Genomic DNA, 26,526 nt, shown 5'->3' with positions numbered 1-26,526 from the left:
GCCAGCACTCAATCCACTGAGCCACACCAGCCAGCGTTAAACAAATATCTTAAAAGTTAAAGTTATTAGCAAGGAGGCTTACACGTAATAGTTCATACAATCTCTTCTAATAGGTCCAATTAAATTCCAGCTTTCTGTCCTTTCAGATACTATGATGTACTATTATAGTTATCTAGTGCTGTGTAACCAATTACCTCAAAACTCATTGTCTTAAAACAATGACAAATATTATTTCACAGTTTCTGTAGATGCGAGATAGTTTTGGTTCACGGTCTCTGATGCATCAGATGTTGGCTGGTGCTATTAACGCCTGAAGGCCTGAGTGTGGCTGGAGGGCCTGCTTCTAAAATGGCTCGCTCACATGGCTGGTGAGTTGGTGTTGATTCCTGACAGGTGACCTGAGTTCCTCCCCATATCCATCCCTCCATAAGGTTGCCTGAACAGCTTCACAACATGGTGGCTATCTTCCCCAAGAATAGATAATCCAAGAGAGAACAAGGCAGAGTCTGCTATGTCTTTGGACACTTAGCCTTGGAAATCATATATTTCCATTTCCAGAATATCTTACTGCTCCCATAGGTGATTTCTATTTAATGTGGGAGGGAACAATGCAAAGGGATAAATAGTAAGGATCATTGGTATTAACGTCATTGAGGTCCAATGTGAAGACTGGGTACCACATGACGACAACGTGCATGAAAAGTTCACTTAAGGCAGATGCAGTGATATTTGAGGCAGGATTCAGGCAACCAGAACCCAGTGAATCAATAGCTGGATACAGAACATTTTAGGAATCACACTTGGTCCTTTTTCTAAGGATACAGATGATGATGCTCGCTGTATTTGTACCCCCTGTTCTGCAAAAGTAGAATGTCTAAATATATTAGCCAATCCACATACCTTGAACAACACTAATTTCACCAGTGAAAAGTCATTGCTAATATTCAATATGTTAATAAGCAACTTTCTGGTATTGTTCAAGATAAATATAGCTAAATCACTTCTTGTAGCTTCCTCTGGAGTGTGGCCTTCAGGTTAAATATTAGCAGACCATGCCCGAGAGTGTGAATTCCTAATTATGTCGAGCAACAACACTTAGAATGTCGCCTAAATTAACACATACATACATTCAATCACAATAGTACATTATCTATACTCAACTATTTTAAAATAAATTACAGACATCATAATACCATCCATGATTTAGAAGATGCAACCCATGAAAAAAGTGACTATCGTGGCTAATGATAATTACCAAAGGGGGCTGCTCAGACTGGCTAGAATAACTTACAATAAAAATTACTGAATCATCATTAGCAAAGCATTTCTGGCATTTGGATATGCAGCACAAAGCAGCTATATTGATTTTTTTATTTTTGAAGGCAAAGCATTTAAGATTATTTTATAGAGAATTATTATTTAAGATTATTTATTTAGAGAATTACACAAGTTAACAATTTCAAAGCACTTAGGATAAATGCTGGGCACATAGTAAAGCTGCAAGCAAATGTGATGATGGTGATGGTGGGTGCTAATGGTGCTGATGACAGCACTGATGGTGGTGGTGATCATCTAGCAACTTCAGATAGATACCTGCCTCTTCACGGTCATTAGTTATTCTGGACACTGAGGCAGAGTCCACCGACACCAGACTTCCCTTCATGGCTGAAGAACTTGTTTATCCAGCTGCTGGGAATGCTGTTGGCTCACAGCTTTCAAGATGTCAGCTCCACCCAGGAATTGCCTTACCTGGTGCCATATCTACTTATTGGGAGCAGTCTTTATCCAATAGCTACATATTGGTAGACATAAAAGGCTCAGCCCCCTTGCCTCAACTTGGAACACTTGTGAATGGCCATCGTAGCTTAAGAGCCACCCATAAAGTTGGGTTAGGCTTCATTATGACTATATCACAGCTCAACTTCCTCCTCTCTTCAATTCTCTATTTCACTACAATTATTGATCTATAAAAATTCCCTAATAAATTTACCTGTATGAAAATCTCTATTTCAGGGTCTGCTTCCCAGGGAACATGTCCAGAACCATCAATGGCTATTTAGTGAATGAAAAGACTGCATAAAAAATGTATCCTTTTCATTAGTTGGTTATGATTAACAGAAAATATAAATGTTTGAGATAAAGCTATATATAGTTCAAAGTATTACTGTTCATTTAGATTAAAAATTTCAGATCTTAAGTTTGGTGGTGGAGACTAATAAAATAAGTTAATTTAAATATTTATCATATTAATTATTTTCTTATTGGAAAAACCGACAACTTACATATAAGTAGTTATCTCATGTATAGAAAGCACAAAAGGCCATGAAAACTTTTAATATAGGCAAGGTTAGTATACGGATTCTATTTGTCAGGATAGGCTAGATGATAGTGCAATAACAAACTATACCAAAATTTCAGAAGTTTATCACATAAAAGTTTCTTATTCAGGCAAATCAGTGAAGAGTCCAGGAGTTTCTCTAGGACAGCCCTTCATATAGCAGGTCAACATTGCAAACTGCTTCCTTCTTCTGGTATCTCCATCTCAAGGTGATGCCTGAGGGTTCTTTGTCCTAGGAAAGACAATGGTTATTCATGTACTGACTCTTAAATCTTTACCCTGGAAATAACATATGACTCCTGATCACTGTCCGTAGGTCGAACTAGTCATGGGGCCCTATCTAACTGCAGAACTAAGAAATGTAACTTTTGGGGTGAAAAGGTGATGGAATTAGAAGTATAAATAGGTAGTTAGAGAATAGCCATTGAGATGTAAAGTACAGTATAGAAAAATGGAATAGCCAAAGAACTTATATGCATGACCCGTGGGCATGAAAAAAGGTGTGGGGATTGCCTGAGGGAGTGAGGGTGTTGGGCGGCGTGGGGCAAAGGGGGAAAAATTGGGACAACTGTAATACATAATTAATAGAATATGATTAAAAAGAAGAAATGTAACCTTTTATAGAGGTCCCCACTTATTTGTAGGGGATGTGTTCCAAGACCCCAGAGAGTACTTGGAACTATAGATAGTACCAAACCCAATATATACTGAATATAACCTATATACAGTATATACCCAAACTCTATATATACCCTATAAATCCTTTTTTATACTGTACATGCATACCCATGATAAAGTTTAATTTATAAATTAGGCACAGTAAGCAATTAAAAACAATAATAAAATAGAACACTCATAACATTATACTAGAATAAGTTACGTGAATGTGGTTTCTCTCTCTTTCTGTCTCTTTTAAAATATTTAATTGTACTGTTCTGACGTTTTCACTTAAAGGAAGCACTTCGCTTTATGGATTCTCTTTGACATAACCAAAATGCTGGCATCACTACCCTCATGCTTTGGGGGCAATTATTAAGTTAGATAAGGGTTTCTCAAACAAAAGTACTATAATACCTCAGCAGTCAAATCAATCTGATAACCCAGGTGGCTACTACGTGAATGATAGGCAGGTACTATATACAGTGTGGAGACGCTGGACAAAAGGATGATTCATGTCCTGGGTGGAAAGGCACTACTTAAAACAGCACACAATTTAAAATTTACGAGTTGTTTATCTACGGGATTTTTCATTCACTGTTCTGGGCCTCCGTTGACCATGGGTAACTGAAACCATGGCTAGAGAAACTGCAGATAAGAGAGGTCTAACTGCAGATAAGAGAAGTATAGGAGAGGTACATATCCAGAAAAGGGAAAATTTGAAACTATTAGTGAGTAAAGAGTGTCAGCCACAAGGACACTCTTACTATGTGCGAGAGGCTAATATTTTAGTATCCAGAATGATCATCTTCTAGGAGAATTTCACTTGTGGGACAAACTCAGTATAGATCTTATCTTAGTGCCCTTGCTGCTTTGGCTCAGTGGATTAAGCACTGGTCTGCGAAACAAATAGACACCAGTTCGATTCCCAGTCAGGGAACATGTTTGTGTTGTGGGCCAGGTCCCCAGTAGGGGGCATGCAAGAAGCAGCCAAACACTGATGTTTCTCTCTCCCTTTTTCTCCCTCCATTCCCTTCTCTGTTCTATCTTAAGAAATAAATAAATAAAATAAAATAAATGGATCTTATGCTATGACAGGAATTAACTTTAAGCTCCTGTGTTTATTCTGCAACATGAATGGAAGTAAATTTAGTTAAGTATAAACAGAATCAGTAGCTGCAGTAGAACCTGGCAAAGCTGAGAGTTTCTTCATATATAGTAAAGAACATCACATTTGAGTGAGATATGAAAATTCATGTAAAAATCTTTTTCCAGAGGCATCCTTGAAAATGTGACTATAAAATTAAAAACCAAGAATAAAATATAAATAAAAGAGATCTTTGCCTGAATTTACTTTAACATTTGGTCATTTTCTCCTTTATAGAAAAGGAGTAGGAAAGAAGTAAATCACCATCAAATAATTATACCTCACACCATTATTTCTATGGTGTTCTTCAGGAAGGAAAATGTTTCGTATAAAAAACATTCCGTATTACTGAGTATAAGGCAGTTCATAGCTACACATAAAATGATAAAAAACAAAAATTGAATACAGATATAATTTCTCTGCTTTCCAGAACCTTGAAGGTAAATATAATTTTGTTGTGCATTTGTCTATTCAATTTTAATATGTAATAAGTTCATGTGGTAATCACAACTAGGATATAGAATTATTCCATCACTCCAAAGTCACCTCCCCAACTCTTACACCTAGCACCACTGATGTGTTCTCTGTCACTCTAGTTTTGCCATTTTAATGTTATATACATGAAATCACACTATATGTAATCTTTTAAGACTGGCTTTCTAATCAGCATAATGGTCTTGAGATCCATGTAAGTTGCTGAGTGTATCAAGTTTGTTCCTTTTTATTGCTGAGAAGTATCCTCTGATATGGATGTACCACAGGTCATTCACACACCCATTGGAGGATATCTGGGTTGTATAAAATCTATTTATTACAAATAAAGCTGGCATGATAATTTATGTAGAGATTTTTCTATGAACATATGTTTTTATTTCTCCAAAGTAAATATCCAATAGTTGGATTACAGAGACTTATGTTAAGGGCATCTTTATTTTAAAAAAAACTGTCAAAGTGTTTTCTGGAGTTTCTGTACCAATTTTTATTCCCAACAGCAAAGTATGAGAGACATAGTTATTCTGCATCTTGTCAGCACTTGGTATCATCAGTATTTTATTTTATTTTAGCCATTCTAATAGGTGTATAGTGGTATCTCATTGTGGTAGTAATTTGCATTTTACTAATGGCCAATGATGTTGAACTATAATGGTGTCTTACAGTTACATAGTGTTTTGCATTTTTACAAATACTTTTTAAAAATATCTCAATTCTTACAAGTGTAGTGAGATGTATTTCAAATGATAAAAGGCCAGTATTATATTATTCTGAAAAAAGACAGCATAATGTAATTACACTACTGCAGAACCAAAGCAATTTAAAACTCAAAAAGAAACAGGGCAGCAATTTAGTCAAACTTCCCTATTTTACAGAGAACTGAATCCCAAAGAGGCAAAATAACCTCTCACACAGCTAAAATCACACCAAAACCACACTTCCAATGCTTGGACCTCTTCTACAATGTCTAATCAAGTAGGTGATATTTTATGCTTGAATCCTTCAAGTGACTGGGAATTCACTCACTTTTTGCCCACTTCTCTTTGGAAGTGTTTCTTAACATTGAACTGAAATGACCTACAAACAAGTAAACAAGTCTGTAAGTGTTTTGACATTGAACTGAAATGGCTTACAATAAGTCCTACCAATGGGTCTAGTTTCATCCTCTGAGACTTTCCTGAAGAAGTGTGGTCCTTTTTCTACATGATACTACTTTAGATATTTGAGGACAGCCATCATGCTCTCAAAATATACACCAGGCTGAACATTAGATTTTCCTCCAACACTTCCTTCTTTAACATCCATCTTCCTTGTATGTCAACTAATGCCAGATTTCTCATGGTGCAAAACACTTCACAAAATACCTCTAGTAACACAGTCACAGTATATACATTTTCTAACTGTATATATTCACAGCAGAAATCAATAAAATTTCCTTGTGTAGTATATTTCCTAACGTCATGAAAAAATATTTGTAAATGTATTTTTAAAATTTTAAGCTGAATACTTTGTTTTTATATTGCTTATTTTTTGGATGTGTTACATTTATATGGCCAAAATTCAAAACATCCAACATGGTTTACAGTAAAGAGCCATTATCCCTAGCCTTATAATTGAATATGATAAAATTAATATGATATAATATATAATTTTGCAGGCAACCTCTTTTAAAGACACAATTGTGATTATAATTATGACACTCCATCACTGACTGTACATATCTTTTTAATCATCTTAAAATTTTTTGTTCTTATAATGTTGTTATAAACTTCCCTACATATATATTTTAGATAATTATTTACAGAAGATTTCTATCAAAAAAGCTGCATTGCATAGTATGAATTGTATATAATGACTTTCCACAAAATTACCATTTTATGTTTGCAATGGCAGCATTTAAGTATCTACTTTGAGGCTTCCAGTCAGGATGACAGTGTAGGTAAACACACTATTCACATCCTCCCACAACCACATTAGAATTACAACTAAACTACAGAGGAACCAAAATTCAGAACCACCTGAAATCTAGTTGAATGGAAGTCCTACAATAAGAAATTTAAAGAACCATCTAGGTTAAGACTGGTAGGAGGGGAGGGGCAAAGACACAGATGAGAGGGTCCAACAACCATGTGTAGCAGATTAAAAGTGGGAGGGATCTCTTCCTGCAGATGTCCCCTTGAGGAACTAGGAGTTCCAGCCTCACATAGGACATCCAGCCCCGTTCCAGTGCAAGGAGAAATGTGCTCATAACGTGTGGCTGTAAAAACCAGCTGGAACTGTGGCTGTGTGAGACAGAGGGCTACTAGAGAGTCCCAGGCAGCTCTTTCTAAAGGGCCCATGCACAAACTTACTTGAACTCACTTACTTTGAGCTCCAGCACTGGGTCAGCAACTCAAAAGTCACCAGAGAAATATGGGAACTGAACTGCCTGGCATCAGGAAGAGGACCAGAGGAGCAGTTTTCTGTAAGACCAAAGTGCTGGCAGTGGCCTATGTTCTTTTTCTGAGACCCCTATGACAAAGCTGACAGGTTAGAGCCATATCTGAGTCTCCATCAATGTGGCTCATAGTGTTAGTCCCACTCTGGTGACTCCCTGAGACCCTGCCCCACTCTACCTAACACATAGAAGTAAACACAGGTGGGCTATCAAAGTGAGGAGATGAAGAAACAAGGCTCAAATGAAAGAACAGAACCAAACTCCAGAAAAAGAGCTAAACAGAATGGGGACACATCCTCTGCTAGATGAAGAGTTCAAAACACTGGTTGCAAGGATGCTCAATGAACTCAGTGAGAACTTCAACAGTATAAAAAAAGACATGGAAACCATAAAAAAGACCCAGTCTGTGATGAAGGATATGCTAAATAAAATGAATAATTTACAGGAAATCAACAATAAAGTAGATGAAGCCAAGAACCAAATCAGTGCTGTTTAATATAATTAAGCAAAAAACACCCAATCAGAACAGCAAAAAGAAAAAAGGATAAAAAAAATGAGAATAGTGTAAGGAGCACTTCAAGTGTACCAACTTTGCACAATGGGTGTGGGGGTGGGGAAGGAGAAGAGAGAGAGCAAGGAATTAAAAACTTGTTGAAAACATAATGACAGAAAGCATTCCTAACCTAGTGAAGGAAACAGACCTACAAGTTAAGGAAGTGCAGTGAGTACCGAACAATATAAACCCAAGGAGGCCCGCAACAAGACACATCATAAGTAAAATGCAAAAGGTTAAAGACAGAGAATTTTAAAAGCAGCAAGAGAAAAGCAGTTAGTTACCTACAAGGGAGCTCCCAGAAGGCTGTCGGCTGATATCTCAACAGAAACTTTGCAAGCCAGAAGGGAGTGGCAAGAAATATTCAAAGTGATGAGAAGCAAGGGCCTAAAACCAAGAATAGTCTATCTAGCAAAGCTATCTTTTAGACTTGAAGGACATATAAAGAGCTTCCCAGATAAGAAAAATCTAATGGAATATATCACCACCAAACCAGTATTACAAGAAATCTTAAAGAATCTTCTTTAAGAAGAAAAAAAAAGCTAAAAAATGAACAATAAAATGGCAATAAATACATACCTATCAACAAATGAATTAAAAAAAACAAAATAAATGAACAAGCAGAATAGAAATACATGCATAGATACAGAGAACATTTTGACTGTTGACAGATGGGAGGGAGGTTGAGGGGACAGGTGAAAAAAAAGTGAAGGGATTAAGGAGTATAAATTACTTGTTATAGAATAATCATGGGGATGTAAGATACAGCAGAAGGAAGGAATATTGTCAACAATATTCTAGTAACTATGCATGGTGTCAGATGGGTATAAGATTCATTGGGATGATCACTTAGTAAGTTATATAATGTGTAATCACTGGGTTGTACACCTGAAACTAATATAATATTGAATGGCAACTGTAATTGACAATAGTGATTTTTTTAAAAAGTGTTCATCTCATCATAATTTTGCAAGCTTGGAATACTCTTTTTTTTCAAATCTGTTGTATTAACTTGCTTAAAAATAAGAATTAAAACACTTTCTTATCTTTATTGAATATTTGTTTCCTCCTTTAAACTCTTGTTAATTTTAGAAAATTATCTCACTGTCATATTCTTTGCAAATATTGTTCTCCATTCTTAAAGGTGTTCACATGCTAGTGCCAGTCCATCCCAAACAATTGAATATAACTGTTTTTATTTATTTTTTGATAAATTTTATTTTTATTTTTGATTTTAGAGAGAAGGGAAGGTAGGAAGGAGAAGGAGAAAATATTGACTAGTTGCCTTCTGTACAAACCCTGACTGGGAACTGAACCTACAACCCAGGCATGCATCCTGATTGGTGATCTTTTGGTTTGTGGAACAAAGCCCAAGTAACTGAGCCACATTGGCCAGAGCCAAATGTAGTTTAGTTTTAATTTTCACTAAATATAAGCTCTGACAATGAACATTTATTTTATTTATTTATAATATATTCTACTTCTTTACAAGTCTGTTTCACTCACCAGATTTTAAACTATTGCATTCCAAGAACCACATCTTAATCATTTTGCTAAAGCCCCACATAGACATTTACAGAATAGATGTTCCATTCATTTGTGACACCTACATGAGTGAAGAAACTTAAAAATCATAGTAGTTTGTTAGACTCTGCTTGCATGGTTAGAATCCCTGATTTCACATTTCTAAACATGGCTCTCTAGACTTTAGCCCAGAGTCAACATCAAGCTGTTCCAAGGTTTGTAAAACATCCTGTCCTTTCCATCTTTGAATCAGGTAAAGTTTTGATAAATATGAATTCTATACAAGCATATTCTCTCAAGTCAATGAAAAACAGTGTTGATTTAGTGAAGGACTGTGGCTCTCCACTAAAAACCTCTGCAGAGGCTCACTGCCACCCAGGAGTCAGTCTATCACCTAGTCAGTCTTTCTTCCCAAACTTACTTGGAAGTAAGTATATGGTAATAAATGCCAATGCCTGTTGGACACAGATACAATAAATATTGTTTACTACATTTCATTGGTGTACTAGTCTAGTAATCCTGTGAGGAAGAAAATTAAATAGAACAGATTAATTCTGGTTGGTAAACCCAAACTGTTTTCTCTTCAAAATTTTTCTATGCATTTATTGGTTTTGAGAGAGCAAGACATCGGCTTATTATTCTACTTATTTATGAATTCACTAGTTGATTCCTATATGTGCCCTGACTGGAGATCGAACCAAAATCGTGGCACATAGGGACGATGCCCTAACCAACTGAGATATCTGTCTAGTGCACTGCTTTCTCTCATAGATGCTCCCAGAGCATCCTTTTAATAATTCTCTTTAGATTCTCAACTGGAGTCAACATAGTCCTGCTTGGGGATTAGAGGTGGGGCTCCCAATCAAATGGATAAAGTCCTAGTAAAATAAAGATTGAACAAAGATTTTCCAAGTGATATGTATGCCAGTCTATATCACTGAAACCCCATCCATTGTCCATGATCCTTTCTTTATTCTGAGTGTTTGAGATTGCCAGAGAATATTGAAAGGATACTTTTTATTTTTCCTATGAGAAGTTTGGATAGGATTGAGTACAAAGTATTAGAATATAGAGAGACAGCTGTTACTTCTGCTACAGATAAAGCAGGTAGGGAGTGGAAAGTATTCATCGATGAAACAGAAACTCCATCCGATGACATGAATTTCTTTTGGGGAGAACTTCATATATTGATTAGCTGCCTGCCATGTGACTTCCTTGTTTTGGCCAATGCATTGTAACCCTGTCAGGTCTCTCTCAAGCTGACAATTTCTGCAAATGGCCAGACTGTATACTCTGTACATTGCTAACTCCACTCTCATTCACATGTTCCTTCCAAGAGTCACTCAGACCTTCTGCACCATCCATCACCCATTTCATAACCCCTCATTCCTTCCAGCCCAAGAAAACCATCTACTAGAGATACTGGCTGATCTCCTTTGAGTTCTGTGCAGTAAGTTCAAAGGGCTGTTGTCACAAAACACCATAAAATGGTGGCTTAAAACAACAGAAATGTATTCTCTTATATTAGTTTGCAGGCCAGAAGTCTGAAATAAAGTGTTATCAGGACTGCACTTCCTCTGAAGGATGTAGGGGAGAATCTATTATTTGCCTCTTCCAGTTCTGGGTAGCTGTCAGCATTCCTTCATTTACTGCCACATCACTCCATGCTTAGCCTCTATGGTCACATTGCCTTTTCTATGTCTCCTCTTCTGTCACATAAGGATACTTGTCATTAGATTTATGGTCCAGAAGACAATCCAGGATGGCTGATTTCATCTCAAGTTCCTTAACTTATTTACATCTGCAAAGATCCATTTTTCCAAATAAGGTAATATTCACAGGTTCCAGGAATTAGGACATGAACATAATTTTTGGGGTGCCACCATTCAACCCACTACATCTTGCTTTAGGATGCAATGTTTTCCTTCTTCTTTCAAGCTTTACCTCTCAAAGCTTTGAAGATATTCAAGAATCCTGTTCTTTTTTCTTTTTTTTATCACCTTAGCTACCAAGACTTCTATCTTCATTTTATGCACTTCTTTGGAAAATCCAAACTATTCCATTGCTTCAGTTGCTTTTTTTTTTTTTTTTTTTGCATTTCCCCTTCCATGGGCAAATGAAAACTACAGCAATGGGAGAAAATTCACTGAGTGAAAAAGCAAATAATTCCAGGTTTTAGATTTCCACTTTTCACCCTGAAGGCAGACATTTGCCCACATTTGGTGTTTTAGCACCTATTCTGTTTTCCATAATTCCTCAAAGATGACAACTGTTCTCAGGTCTTATTCATACTCCCCACCTCCTACCTTTAAAGCCTTCAATATAAGCCACTCATATAATCTAAATTGGAACTGTTAGGTTTCTTAAAATGTTTTCTCCTATTTGGAAGAGTATTGCTTCTTGTCAATATTTATACTACTCTTTTCAGTAATATTAATAAATTACTATTTACTGAGTAACTACTGTGAGTCTGGCTTAGTATTTTGGATGTATTGTTTCCATCACTCAGAACAATCCTATGAGAAAGATACAGTTATTTCCATTTTACAGATGAGAAAAGGGGATCCAGGGTAATATAACTAAGTGTTGAAAAAGAGAATTAAACCCAGGTCTGCCTGACACCACAAATACACATAATTCTTTCTACTACATCAACCCACTTAAGTTTCCTGTGTAGAGAATGAAGCAAAATAATATTTAGGGAGCTCTGCTTTCTCTGTCAGCTCTAACCTTATGCCAGAAACTGCAAATAGGTTTTTCCTTTCTTTGATCATCCTCTGGCTCTGTAGAGAATTTTAAAAAGCCCACTCTTTGTCCTGTCTTAGCATTTTTTGCGAGTCTCACCTCATTTGGGGGCTCAGATTTCTTGACAGTATCCTTTAGGGCCCATTTTACCTTCTTATAATTATCCTTTGTATGCAGTTGTTTTCTCCCAAGGTTTCTGTCACTTCCAATTAGCCAAGCAATTCCTCCTTGTTGGTCAGAATTAGGTTCTCCAGTTGCTCTGCTGGGATATCAAATCATGAGGAAGGCAAATAAAAATTTTGTCCTATGTTTTCTTTTTGCCCAATGAAACTTTTAAAAAGTTTCAAGCTATTTTTTCTCTTTTTTGATTGTTGCATTGCTGCAGATACTGACAAATAAAATACTGCAACGTGCAGTGGTGTCAATAATGAATTCTTTTATGAATACTTTCATGTGCAATGTAAATGTTCGGAACCAAACTAAACATCTAAAGCAGATCCAAGCTTCCCATTATCTACACACAGACCTCTTCATCCTCACACCTCCTTGTTTCTCACTCCCCACCTCAGTACATGGAGACATATGACATAGAGAAATATTTACTCGTGTATCTCATTCTGAATATAAATCCAAACCAGAAACTGCCGGGGGTGGGGTGGGGTGGTGGGGGATGTCAAGAACATGCCCTCCCTGAAGTGAAACGTGCCAGTCAGCAAGTCTCTGAATTCAGGCCTCGCTCCCCCGCCCTCCCGAAGCCCTCGCTCGCCCTCGCTCCGTACCCACTGCCCTCGGCCCTCCCACGGGTTCTTTCGTTGGGCCTCTGGGCCCCGGGGCCTTGGACGCCCGCCCTGGCTGTCGAGTTTGCCGCCCCTGCACAGGCATCCTCGATGCAGAGAGGCCCGGTCGGAGCCCTGGCCAAGTGCCTTTCTCCCGAGACCTCGAAGGCACTTCGGAGAACGGCCGCCACACAGGCGTGGGCCTCGCAGCTCGCCGTGAGCCCTGGCGAATACCCGGAAGAAGCTGGTGGTGGTCGGCGACGGGGCCGCGGCAAGACGTGCTTGCTCATCGTTGTCCGAGGGCACCGGTTCCCGGAGGCCTACGTGTCCACGGTGTTTGAGAGCTTCGTGGCGGGCTTGGACGTGGACGGGCAGCGGGGGGAGCTGGCCCTGTGGGACACCGCCGGGCAGGGATACTACGACGGCTTGCGGGCCCTGGCCTACCCCAACACCGCCATCGTGCTGATGTGCTTCTCCATTGCCAGCCGCGACAGTCTGGAAAACATCCCAGAAACGTGGACTCCGGAAGTTAAGCACTTCTGCCCCCGACGTGCCCATCCTCCTGGTCGGGAACAAGAAGGACCTGCGGCACTGCCCGCACACGCGGTGGAAGCTGGCCCGGGCGCAGCAGGAGCCGGTGAAGCCGGAGCAGGGCAGAGCTATGGCCCGAAGGATCGGAGCTTTCGGCTACGCGGAGTGTTCGGCGAAGACCAAAGATGGAGTGAGGAAGGTTTTTGAAATGGCCGCGAGAGCTGCTCTGCAAGCCTGTGACGGGAGGCACAAGTCTGGGTGCCTTGTGCTGTGAGACCCAGATGCGAGCACAACACTCATGCGGCTAAGCAGGGCTGTTTATATCTTAGTGTAGAACTACTGGTCTTTTCTATTTATCTAAGATTTACCTAAGATTACAACTCAGAAGTCACTTTGATATCAATATTTAGAAGACAATCATGATTATTACTGATGTCCTACCCACCTGACCCACCAGGTCCTTCTGACACAGCTCTAACGGCCCTCCTCTGCACACCAGAGGCTAATTCAAGGAATTTCTTAAACTTTTTTCTTCTGGAAGGAGACACAGTAACGTTTGCAAATAAGGCTGTAACTACTTCATAACTAACATGGCTTGCCAGTCATCTGTCAGTTGCAAGGAACTCTGGCGAGTCGCCACTTCATAACTCCCCTCCCGAACAGATTTCATTGGCAGAGCTCTGCAGTGGGCATCCTGTTTTTTCAAAATGTACTCAGCTAGCAAGGTCCAAGTCCATGCAGCTGTGGCAAAGTTAAGTCCTGTGGTTTCATGGTAGTTAACTTGTAGTTACTGTAATTAGTGCCACTTAATGTATGTTACCAAAAAATAAATATATCTACCTCTGATTAGACGTGGTATTTTTTGTATAATTGGATTTTGTATAATATGGATACTTGTCAGGCCCACAGAAAGTGTACTGGCTTTTCTTTTTTTAAGAAAGTGTACTTGAAAATAAAGTCGATAGAAAATGTTTTTTAAGAGTCTATGAATTAAGGTAATAAAACAAAGGGTTATGAATTTCAATGTGAAAAATATTACACATTAACTTTTGCTAACCTCAAAGTGAAACTGAGGATTTCTTTCAATTTTGAACATAGGTGATAAATCACTATTATTAGAAGTACTGGTGACTTTTTCACAATAAAAATCACAGGTATTCTCCCGCCACCTTACTGTACTTGTAGAAATCTCAAGACACAATTGATGTTCACTACTTAAAAAGCTATAGATGCTATCAGATTCTCAGCTATATTTTCTTTGATGCATAACAAAGAAGCATATGTATAGCACTTTTGTAGAATATCTTCATTACTGTATTTTACTGTAATTGGTTTCATTTATATTATCATATTTTATACACTTAAAACATGATTCTAAAAAAAAGGATTTCTAGGCCTAATCAGATAGCCAAAAGGATCCATGGCACAAAAAAGAGTAACAATGTCTATTATGGACTCTGGAATTCTGGTTAAAAGGATGTAGTCTGGTGTCACATTGCTTGGGTTCAGATTTTGCTCTGTCACTACATGGCTTTGGCTAAGTTACATACACTTTTATTAGGCCTCAGATTCTTCATGTGTAAAATGCAGATAATATGTATTAAAAATCTTGCTATGAAGATGAAGTAATATCTGTAAAGGGCTAATACAATGCCAGACATGTAGTATATTATCTATCTCCATGTCCACCCAGATGAAGATTTCATTCAAATTCTATTTACATTTATCCTATATACAGATTTACTTTTACTGTTGTTGCTGACTAAAAATTTAAATTATATTACTAAATGTTTTATAGTTTTAAATTAATATTTGTAAAATACCTGAATTATATAAGGAAAAATTGTACAATGAAGATCCATAGGCCTCTATCCAGATTAAACGGACAAAGCTATTTAAAAAGGATAACATATCATTTATTATCCAAACCAGGACACCTTTGAGTGTGAGAGAGTGGTATTACTGTATCAGGAAAATAGGCAAACCAGGATTGTCCCAGGTAAATAAACATGTAAAGTTATACCACTTTTATGTTCCTTGTATGCTACTTCCCTAACATATTCCCTAACTTCAGTAGCTAGAGAAAATTCACTCCCTTCATTTTGTGATTATCACTTTTGCTTGAATTTGTAGGTTTACTTATGTTTGCAGCTTTAAATAAGACATTTTTTAACTTTTTTGATTCTTTATAAAAGTGGGATCCTGCTATATTCTTTTGTGAATTGGTTATCCTTGTTAGATCCATCCATGTTCATGGATTTACATTTTTCCCACTTTTGTATTCATTATGAAGCAATAGGAAATTAATAGAGTTTTGGTACTTGAAAGTGCCATGGTGACATAAAAACTTTAAATGTACGAGTGGCTTTGGAAGTGGCAGAGGGCAGAAGGTGGAAGGACTTGGAAAATGGTAGGGAGTTTAAAGAACCTTAAAGAAATTGTAGATGCATGATAACCTTGAGAAGGCTGCAGATGAAGTCTTAACAGATTGTAATAAAAGTCTTACTAGAAATTGGAGAAAAGTGACAGAAAGTTTAGCAACTTTGTCACCCACAGTTACATGCACAGTGCAATAGCAAATATGCCTAGCTGACTGGGTGATCTAGCTAAGGAGATTTCCAACCAGAATGTTAAAGATGTCACCTGGTTTCTTCTTGTTGCTTATAGTAAAGCATAAAGAGAGAGAAGTTAAAAGACTGTTCCAAAGGAGCCAGAACTTGAGATTTGAAGATTCCCGGCCCCTCCAGGTGACAGATATAAAGTTAGGAAATGGCTCAGAACAAAGAACAAATCCAGAGCACTAACAGAAAGGTATGAGGTTGAGGGTGTAGTTATAAATTGTAAAGCCCTTGAAGATCTCAAAAAGATCAAATGTGGTAACTCAGAGTCTTTTCATGTAGACATGAGAGTGTGCCTCACAACCTCTTAATGAAATTACAGGGCTTCTAAGAAGTTTAGGGTGTGGTTGCATGGGTTTATATAAAAGAGATTTATGAGTGTTGCTTTGTTTATTGGTGTTAACTCAAAACTCACAGGAGACTCACAAAATTTATAAGACAATTATATTAGTAGAATATAATTATTAAGAGACTTTTTAAAAGAATTATATTAACAGGCTATTTGCCAGCCTAGACTGGGACAGAGAACCAAATAAAAACAGGCCTTGGACAGCCAAGCTGCTACAGACAAAGAACTACACAGCTGTAAACATGGAAAAAGAAGGGTTATTCAGTGAGTGGGATCCAAGAAACTATAAGGCAGAGTTAAGAGCCATGGAGAATTACTCTCAGGTTTTGAATTTTAATCAGAAAACTACCAATCAAGTTGCTCAGGTGGATATCAGTTTTTGTAAACTTGTTTACCTCACCCTGCCCCGCCCCCCACCTGTTAAATACACACGGTTATACCCATTTTATATTAGGTAGGTGGAAGCAAATACTACATATTTTTGTTTGCACGTCCTCTTATTAAGAGTAACTCTATTCAAGGAGCTGTGCTAGGGAAGTACACCTAAAAAGCTACATCTATACCTGGTCTTTGTTTTCAATTTCTAGACTTTTAGCTAATGCTACTTGAGAATTTTGGGAGAGGGTGAGAATTTTGCCCACAGGAAGGCTGTGAATCTTTGAAAGCAAAATTGTGGTAGCCAGCCTCCTCGTATTTGTGCTTTTGTGTAGTTCTTTGCCACACTGTATCAGGGATCATCTGTGGAACTAATAGAAAACAGAAGTAATGGTATATCAGTTTGAGTGATTTTTACTTCTTTCTCTTGGATCACTTGCTCTGGGGAGAGCCAAGTGCCATGTTGTGGACACCCTCAAACCCTGAGTGAGCCATCTTGGAATTGGATCTTCTATCCCCTATCTTCTGTCACCTTCAGAGGACAGCAACACAGCCAATGGCTTGGCTGCAAACTCCTAAGACCCCGGGCCAGAATACCCAGATAAGCCACTTCTGGATTCCTAACTCTCAAGACACTGTGAGATAAATATTTTTAGTGTTACATTGTTATACAGCAATAGAAAACTAATAATAAGTTCACATATTGTTTTACATATCTTTTAAGTAAGCCTCTTTCAATCTACGCTTTTCCTTTTTTTCTCCCTCTCCTGCAAACCTATTGGTGGAAGTTCATTTGTCCCATGATTTTTTCTATAGATTGAATTTTCCTGATTGTGCATGTTGTGTAACACATTCTCTGTATTTCCCAGACAGGTTCATTTTTTTTGGCAAGACTTTAAAATAGATGATGGCATGATTTTACATTAACAGGATAGTTTCCTTGTTTGTCATGTTAATGTAAAGTGAATACATCAATGTATTCATTATGAATCTCAAGGTGGCAATTTTCTATCATTCCTTCTTCATTTATTAAATACATGTGTATAGAGAATGTCTCCATTTACTATTTGTTTAACTTCAGTAGAGTTCTTATAGGAAATGCAGGACAAATGCTTACTTATTTATTTAACTGGTTTTCAAAATAATGAATTCATTCCATGGCTTCCTTTGTTGACCACTAGATTCTTGTTGTTAGCTTTACTATCATTATGAACTCACGGACTTAAAAGAAATTATCAAATTATTAAATTTGGTATGTTCCAATCCATTGCATTTTATATGTTCCAACCTGTGCTCAGGTAAATTTTAGAATTTCAGTGAACCTGTAAGTCCTTATTGATACTCAAACTGTCCTAACTTTGGCCGGTGGGATGCTTTTCAGTTCTCTCAAGTCCATCTGGCATGATCCCAATAGCTTCTTTGCTATGTTGCACAACAAAATGTTACAAGTTCAATACAGTTCCTGTGCCTAACTGAAATCAACTACTTCTCCAACAGCTTAAGGAACAAAGGCTTTTTATGTATTTGAATATATATTTTATATTGTTTGCATTTACCTACCATAAGGTCATAAAGATGTCTTTCTGTCTTGCCTTCTAGAGGTTTAATAGGTTTTTGCTTCACAGTTAATTCGCCTGAAACTGATTTTTCTGTATGGTATTAAGGAGGCACATTTCGTTTTCTTCCATACAGATATCCAGCACAATTTGAAATACTCTCCAGATCCATCCATGCTGTCACAAAAGGTAGGAGTTCCTTCTTTCTTTGTGCTGCATAGTATTCTATCATGGCTTCTTTCACTTAGCATATTTTCAAGATTCATCCACAATACAGCAAGTTATCAGTATTTCATTCAGCCAGCTAATATTCCACTCTATGGACATATATTTTATTTATCCTTTGATTAGCTGATAGACATTTGTTTTCACCTTTAGGCTATTATAAACACCCAATTAACACAATTTAAAAATAATTCTTGCTATTTGACAAGTCAATTCTCTTCATCTTAAATCTGCTGCTGCTAGAGTATTTTGAAATTCTTGACCTTTGCAGAATCAGCTTGTTAAGTTTCTAGAAAATTTGTTTGGAATTTTTATTGCAACTGCTTTCATTGTGTAGGGAAGAACTGCCACCTTAACTCTAGAGTCTCTTAATACTTGACAATGGTATATTTTTCTTTTTATTAGATATTCATTAATGCCTTTCAATAACATTGATTTTTTCCCTTAAATGTCTTGTATTTTTAAATTTACTTATATGTAATTCATATTTTAAAACAATATAGTAAATGGTATCATTAAAAAATCATTTTCTAACAGTTCCTTTTTGCTAGAGAAACGCAGTCCACTTTTTCATAGTTATATCCAGAATCCTGGCACAGCTCTTATTTTAATAATTTGTGAATCACATTTCGTCATTTCCAGTGTTTATATACTTTGTTTTATTGCCTTCAGTGCTGGCTGGGCTGGTATCTCCAATGTGGTTTTCATTCCTGATTCTAAGGGACTGCTTCAAAAATTTCATTTCAATATTCATTGTAGGTTTGATTGACTTAAGGAAAGTTCTGCACAATTCTACTCTGGCAAAAGGTTTTATCCATATCTATGTTAACTTTTCCTAAAGCTTATGACTTTTCTCTTTTAATCTTTTAATATGCTAAAGTGCATTCCTGTATTAAATTCAACTGGATAATGTTTTATTTTCTTTTATACATTTTCTGGGTTCTGTTTGATACTATATTATTTAGGATTTTCACCTCTATCTTCATATGATTAGACTCTTTCTCACTGTTCTTACCAAGTTCTAGTGTCAAGATTACAGAAGCTTAATAAATGAGCACAAGCACATTTCCTCTTTTATACACTCAGCAATTGTTTATGTAACATTGACATTTGTTCTCTGATGAATGTGTGGCAAAACTCTCTGGGCAACATGTTTTCATTTTTTGGAAATTTCTAATGATTCAATCTCTTACATAGCAATCAGATAATTTATATTTCTTGTTTCTTCTTACATGACTTTTGAAAGGTTACACTTTCTGGAAACTTTCATTTTTACTTTTCTATTATAACAAAATTGTTAATGATATCTCCTCAAATTCTACAGAACTTGTACTAATGTTCCTGTTTTCATTTCTAATATTCTTTGTTTTCTTTCTTGGGTAACCTTGTCCAAGATTTGTTAGTTATTATTGAAAGATACAACTTTTCTTTTCAGTTGCAGATGACATTCAACGTTATGTTTCAGGTGTGTAACTTAGTGATCAGACGTTACTATAACTTACAAAATAATCACCCTAAGCCTAGTACCTATTTGATACCATAAATAGTTATTAGAGTATTATTGAGTCTATTCCCTATGCTATACTGTACATCCCCTCAGACTTTTATCTGGCAATCTGTGCAAGATACAATTTTAGACTTTGTACCCCTTTGTATAGAATGTTTGTTTTCTGCTTCATTCATTACCTGATTTTTTCCATTATTCTTTTCTTAATCCCTTAGGTTTAGAACAGATTACTAGTTCTTTAATTTTCAGTGTTCTTTATTTAAATATCTAGTTTTCAATTTCCTTGTACTATTATAGCTGTATTCTACAGGTGTTGACATGCAGTATTTTTGTCATTGTTCAGTTCTAAATATGTATTTTATATTTTTCTTTGAGAATCCTTATTTGAATTGGACCCATCTTACATGGAAATGAATTTAATGTACAATTATGAGGTTTTCTGGATTTCTATTGTTATTGATTTTTAACATAATTATACTACAATTATAAAATGTGACCTAATTTTATAAGTTGATATGTGACCTAAATGGTTAAATTTAACAAATCATTTATATGTACTTATTTTTATATCTATTCAGTAATGATAGGTTTGGTCATTGAGGCTAATCCTTCTTCTGAGAACTCAAAAGGATAGACAGAATATAAAACAAACATCTGAAGGCATTAAAAAAATTAATGAAGTGATGGAAAATCCAGGAGAAAATGAGTTGTTGAACCTAGCATTTATAACAGCTTTTCCTGTGGTATATCTGTTGATTCCTGGGAAGATAGCTAAGAAGCTGTACAGAGTTTCTGACTAACTCTTGGAGTTAAAAAGGCAAAAACTGGAGTTCAGGCCTGCTCTGGTAAACTCTATATGCTTCAAGTTGAGATCTTAAAGATCTATGCTCTGGGAAAAAGTATAAACTAGAAGTAGACTTGCTTAGATTCCAATCACCTGTCACTGACTAGAGTAAGATAATTTTAAACTAACAATGCACAAAGTCTCTGTGAGATGTAAATCCTTTTTATAGAAAATACCGTCATTTTATACCCCAAAGTATAATTTCTGGAATTTAATAAAAAATAACATAATATAAAATAACATACATTAACAAGCTTTTATACACAAAAATCATAAAAAACATAATATAATGAGACAAAAACTAAGACAATATGACATAAACAACCACCATGACAAAGAAACAAAAATGCTTCAGACAACAGACCTCATAATTACTGGGTTAGCCAAAAAGTTTGTTCAGTATTTTTCATACAATGGCTCTAGTAATGCTTAGCTGTCTTGAACTTTATTCAAAACTGGTGAATTTCTGTGAAGCGATTCTAATATTGAAGATGGAAGAAAATAAGCAACATTTTTGGTGTATTGTATTTTATTATTTCAAGGAAAGTAAAAACAACTGAAACACACAAAAATTTGGGCAGCGTACAAGGAGATGCTGTGACTGATCGAACACGTCAAAAGTGGTTTCTGAAGTCTCTTGGAACTACTGACACTTGGAAAAACAATTCTTTGTTGTGGGGCTATCTTATGCATTGGAAGTTGTTTAGCAGCACCCCTGGCCTCTACCCACTACAGCCAATAGTGGGAGATACCTTACACACTCAAAATATCCGAATCAATAAAGTTATTGGTGAAAATGAAAAACGTGTCTTTTATTTTACAGAAAAAACTAAATGGACTTTTTGGCCAACCCAATACTAGACACAGGCTGTAATATAATTATGTTCAATATGTTTGAGAAAATGAAAGATAAGATTGAAATAGATAACTGATTCAGTTCCCAGTCAGGGCACATGCCTTGGTTGCAAGGACATACAAGAGGCAACCAATCAATAATTCTCTCTCACACTGATATTTCTCCCTCTCTTTCTCTGTTCCCCTCTCTAAAAATAAATTAAAAAATATTTTTAAAAATAAATAAAAAGAAAACAGTAAACTGAAAAAAATGTAAGAATTATCCAGACTTAACCACAGTGAGACATATGAATGGAAACTGAAGGAATAAAGTGAAATGATCTAACATACATTCAAGTGGGAATACCAGGAGGGAAGAGGGGCAGAAGCAATATCTGATGAGACAAGAGCTGAGAATTTTCCAAAGCACAATGACATGAGATTCCAGATTCAAGCATTACAAATCTCAAAAAGAAAACAAACACAAATAAAATAGTTTTTAATCACAGAATAAAACTGCTTCAAATTTAAGAGAACATCTTAAAAGCAATCAGAAGGAAAGAGAGACTACCTTTAAAAGGGCAAAAATAAAACATATTATTTCTCAAAAAATTATAGAAGCCAGAAGCACTAGAATGTATCTTCAAAATGAGAAAATAGCTGTTAACTCAGTAAAAATGTTCTTTGAAAATAAAGGTGAAATAGATTCAGGAGAGAAAAACTGAATTTGTCACTAGCAGACATTAACAAAAGGGAGTGGTACTAAAGCATGTTCTTTAGGAAGAAATATGATCCCAGGTGGAAGCTCAGACTCAGAGAGTCATGAAGTACAATAGACAAAGTAAATGTCTGATTCAATATAAAAGCATATTAATTGCATAAAAATGCTTTTAAATAATTTAGAGTATATATGTAAAGTATACGCAATATATATATGAGCATAATATGAGGTCAGGTGGTAAATTAAGTTATGTGTTCACAGGTCCTTACATTGCCCAGGAAGAGGTACGATACAAATTATGTTTACTTATTTCATTTCTCCCACCCCCATGGGAAAATGAAATAAGTAAACATAACCCATCTAAAAAAAGGCATAATAGAAGAAAATCAACATAGGAGACATGGGACAAAGAGAAAATAATATGATAGATTTAAATCCAAGCATATTAGTAATTGTGTTACAGGTAAACAGACTAAACATTCCAATGAAAATATATCAGAATAGATTTTAAAATATTTCATATCAGTCCTCAGGTTAATATGCTTTTTCCCATTGCATTTAGAATAAAATACAAACTTTTCTGGCTTTCAATGTCAACATAATTTATTTCTTTCTGACCCCCAAACTTCTTCTTCTTAGTCATTATGCGCCAACCAGGTAGGCTTTCTTTTGGTTACTGAAATAATCAAGCTGGTTCATGCCTTAGGGTTTTGTATTATTGCCCCCTCTGCAGGTAATGGTTTACCCAATTTTTCAAACCTGGATTCTCCTATAAAAAGCAGCTTAGACGGCTCTTTCTCAGAAGCTTCCTTACTCATCTAAAATAGATTACAGAAAATAATTATCTAATTTTCTGCTTAGCACAATTACTGTTTTATACTTTATGGCCTATTACCACTAAAATGTAAGTTCTGATAGTAGGAATCATGTCTCCTCTATTTACCACTGTTTCCCCAAGTCTAGTACAGTGACTGGGAAAGTACTCAATACATATTCAATGAATGAATAAAGTTAACTTACCTTTTAAACAGACTTTCTGATAGTTTTGTATATTTACTACCTTGGTATTAGTTGTTAGAATACTTTCTTGATATCAAAATGATATCAAGGTTCCATTTATGTATGCTAGTGACCCTTGAAAATGTGCATAGTTTGTGTAAAAATTGCAGGAGTTATTCCATCAATTAATCAAATTTGTGGTGTCATCCTAACTATGGTAACATGTAAAAAAGGAAAGGTTCATAGGAAGGCCACGATACCGAATTATTAAAGGGTTGTAATATGCTTCTGAAGAACATTTTTGTCCCAAATTAGGATGATGAAGTACTATGGGTGTATGCTACAAAGCATTAGAAAAGCCTTCACCTGTTCTTAGGGAAAAGAATAAGTTTTTAAAAAGTACCCCCTTACAGAAAGGTTTAGAATGGTAATTCCAGGAGTGATGATTGATGTATTTTGGTAACTTCCTTTTTTATTCTTTGTTCCATGCTTAGGATTATTTTCACATCAAAGCAATCACACTGTCACAATTTTGCATCTTACTTTTAATTTAGAAAATAAACATTTTCCATTTGAAAGACTAGTCTAATGGCTTTTTAAAAATAGCTATAGTATGTTTCACTAAATATACATGGTGGAATTTGATCAATCTCTAGTTGTTAAAGATTTCTCCTAATTTTTTACCTAATTATTGCCACAACTAACGTTTGTCCATAATATTTACTTGTTATTTCTTAAGGGGAAGGAGGCAGACAATACAAAAAGGCCCCTGCTTACCAGGAGTTTGTCTAATTAGAAAAATATACATGGGAAATTTCAAAGACACTACATAAGAAAGCATGTAATAATCATATTTATTAAATGTAAGAAAAAGTAGTGGAAATTTCTTTGTAGGAGGGGCTCATCAGAAAAAACATTGTACAAAGACTATGGAGCTGGACTTAGCAAAGTGATAGGCCTTAATGGTAGAAAACATTCCAGGTCAGTGTGTGTGCTTAAGTAGTTAACTTTCTCTTGGTGTTTTTTCATTCAGGAAGTCCTAATCACAGTAATAGTAAGCTACAAGACCTATATCAAAGATTGGACTCCTTAAGTCCCCTGCCAAAATCCACATTTCTTTTTTTTTTAAGATTTTATTTTATTTTTAGAGAGAGGGGGAGAGAGGGAGATGGAGAGAAATAACAAATGGCTGCCTGTCACACATCCCCAACTAGGGACCAGGCCCACAACTCAGGCCTGTGCTCTGACCAGGAATTGAACCAGGGACCTTTCTGTTCAAAAGCAGACTCTCAAACCACAGATTCACACCAGCCAGGGCCCAAATTTCTTTTTAGTCTCCATTATCCACACCTTTTCCCCCTTTCATAATAATCTCCTTTCATTATGTCTTTGTCTGATTCTCATCTATTTTAAGTAATGGAAATAGATAAATCCCTCTATTTCATGACATGTAACCAATACAAACCATTCTAATTATTCTGTAAGATAAATTTTAAAAAACCCCACAACCCAGTGGAATGCTGTCTTAAAACATATATTGTATGTATTTTAATCTTTAAAAAATAGAAATAAGAACATTAAAGCATATTAACCAAGGGTTATCAACTTACCATACACTAAACAGGGAACATAAAACCTCTGATCTATAAAAATAGTATGCAAATAGCAAATACTGTGATTTCCTTTCATGGTTGTACTGTAGCGGGGATGGATTTCACCTTGATAATAATTCCAGTCTTACTGTCACATAGGACATACTTCGTGAACCTCAATGAGGCTGCCAGGTTTAGGACAGATCCAAGAACTACGGTGTCAGAAATGAAAGAGTAAGACTTCACAAGATGTGTTGTTACTGACAGAGAGCCATTTTCCTTCTGCATCCTTTTCTTAAGGATAGCAGCTGCTTTCCACAGACACACCAGCAAACCACTCCAATCCCTCTCTACCACACTTACCATCTGCAGATGCCCTGGGGCTTGTCTATTTACAATCTTGTCCCTCTACAGCAGAGGTGGAACCCTCAGGAAAGTTCTGGATTCATCCACAGCAGGATGGGTTTCATGAACAATTTCGCAGCCCCACCCACCTTTAGCTGTTTCCAGTGCTAGTGCTCATGATTCCTGTATCTTCTGATTCTTATGCTATTCATCTGCCCACAAAACACAACCCTAAACCAATGCATACAGTCTCTAGCGCCCTTTCTAGTATAAAGCAACTGCCCTGTGCATGCTTCTGGATAGCTCAGAGCTCTGATACTCGGGTCTTTTGACCATTTATTTATAGTTTGGACACCATGCTTTCCGGATAGTTTGATAAGGAGGGTGGAATGTAATATCTATAGCCACCTCTGCCCAACCTTCTTAACTTGTTTAGAGTCCTAGTTTCCCTCCTCAGTTACGGATTAATGACAAAGCTAGGCGCTATGGCAAGACATCCTATAAATGAAACTGCAGATGCAGTCCCGACTTAAGCAAGGATCTCCACATTGTGAAATTATTTTGGGGGATAATATACATTACATTCCATTTGTATATACATTCCAAAGCTGCCTCCGGTACTGTCTTATTAGAGCCAAATGATATAAAAAGCAGAGTTGATGGGTACAGATTCTGGGGTGGGAAACACAAAATTAAGAGGTATATGGGAGTTTCAGGTTCTTCAAGCTGATGATACACATATTTAAACTAAAAGGAAACAGTCCATATTCTAATGTATTAAATAGGCAGAATTCTCTTCCTGGTTTCTCTGCCGTTGATATGTTCTTCTGGCTTCGGCTGGCATCTGCGAGTAGTGAAGAAAAACTTCTCACGATCAAATCCTACTGCCCTGAAAAAGGGTAGAACTGGGGACTCACTAAAGCAGGAAGCGAAGATGACAGACACAGGTCTCTTACGATCCGTAGTGTCCAGAACGGGTCAGCCAAAAAAACCCCAAACGACCCACAAGAAGGTAAAAAGAAAAAGGGCGTGACTGAACTGAGGCAATTATTGCTGTATTGTCTCAGCGCGAGGATGGGCTGGGGTTTCATCCCTCCCCAAACCCTCTAGGTCTGGGGTCGACTTTTACCCCATTCACCAACCTGAGCCTACACCACCTACCACAGTGAGGATGTGCTGACGTCCAAACCACCCAACCTTCCTCAGGATCTTGCAGGCGCCACAATGGGGAGCCGCCCGCCCACATACCTGTGCTGCGCCTGCGCCTCCCTGCGCGCTCTCAAGGTCAGCACCGCCCCCTGCCTCTAACCTAACACCCAGTGAAGAGACAGTAGAAGGCGTCTTGCGTACCTCACCTCTGC

The 26,526-nt window shown here is 36.7% G+C and overlaps 1 long non-coding RNA gene and 1 pseudogene across 2 annotated transcripts; one reads left to right on the top strand and one right to left on the bottom strand.

The window, feature by feature from the left end:
- Positions 1–2,162: 2,162 nt before the first annotated feature.
- LOC118977230 (uncharacterized) lies at positions 2,163–26,399 on the bottom strand. 2 transcript variants are annotated; one of them, XR_005064483.1, is made up of 3 exons: positions 26,327–26,399; positions 11,993–12,155; positions 2,163–2,570 (listed from the first exon to the last, which is right to left on the bottom strand). It is a non-coding gene; the product is annotated as an uncharacterized LOC118977230 (long non-coding RNA). The 2 variants fall into 2 exon arrangements; XR_005064482.1 differs by having other exon boundaries at positions 12,044–12,155.
- Positions 12,848–13,993, top strand: LOC118977229 (transforming protein RhoA-like; annotated as a pseudogene).
- Positions 26,400–26,526: the final 127 nt, after the last annotated feature.

The sequence above is a fragment of the Sturnira hondurensis genome, unplaced genomic scaffold (genome assembly GCF_014824575.4).
Source record: "Sturnira hondurensis isolate 20B ecotype Veracruz unplaced genomic scaffold, ASM1482457v3 Scaffold0021354, whole genome shotgun sequence".
NCBI classification, from domain to species: domain Eukaryota; kingdom Metazoa; phylum Chordata; class Mammalia; order Chiroptera; family Phyllostomidae; genus Sturnira; species Sturnira hondurensis.
This window is presented reverse-complemented; position numbering and strand designations above follow the sequence as displayed.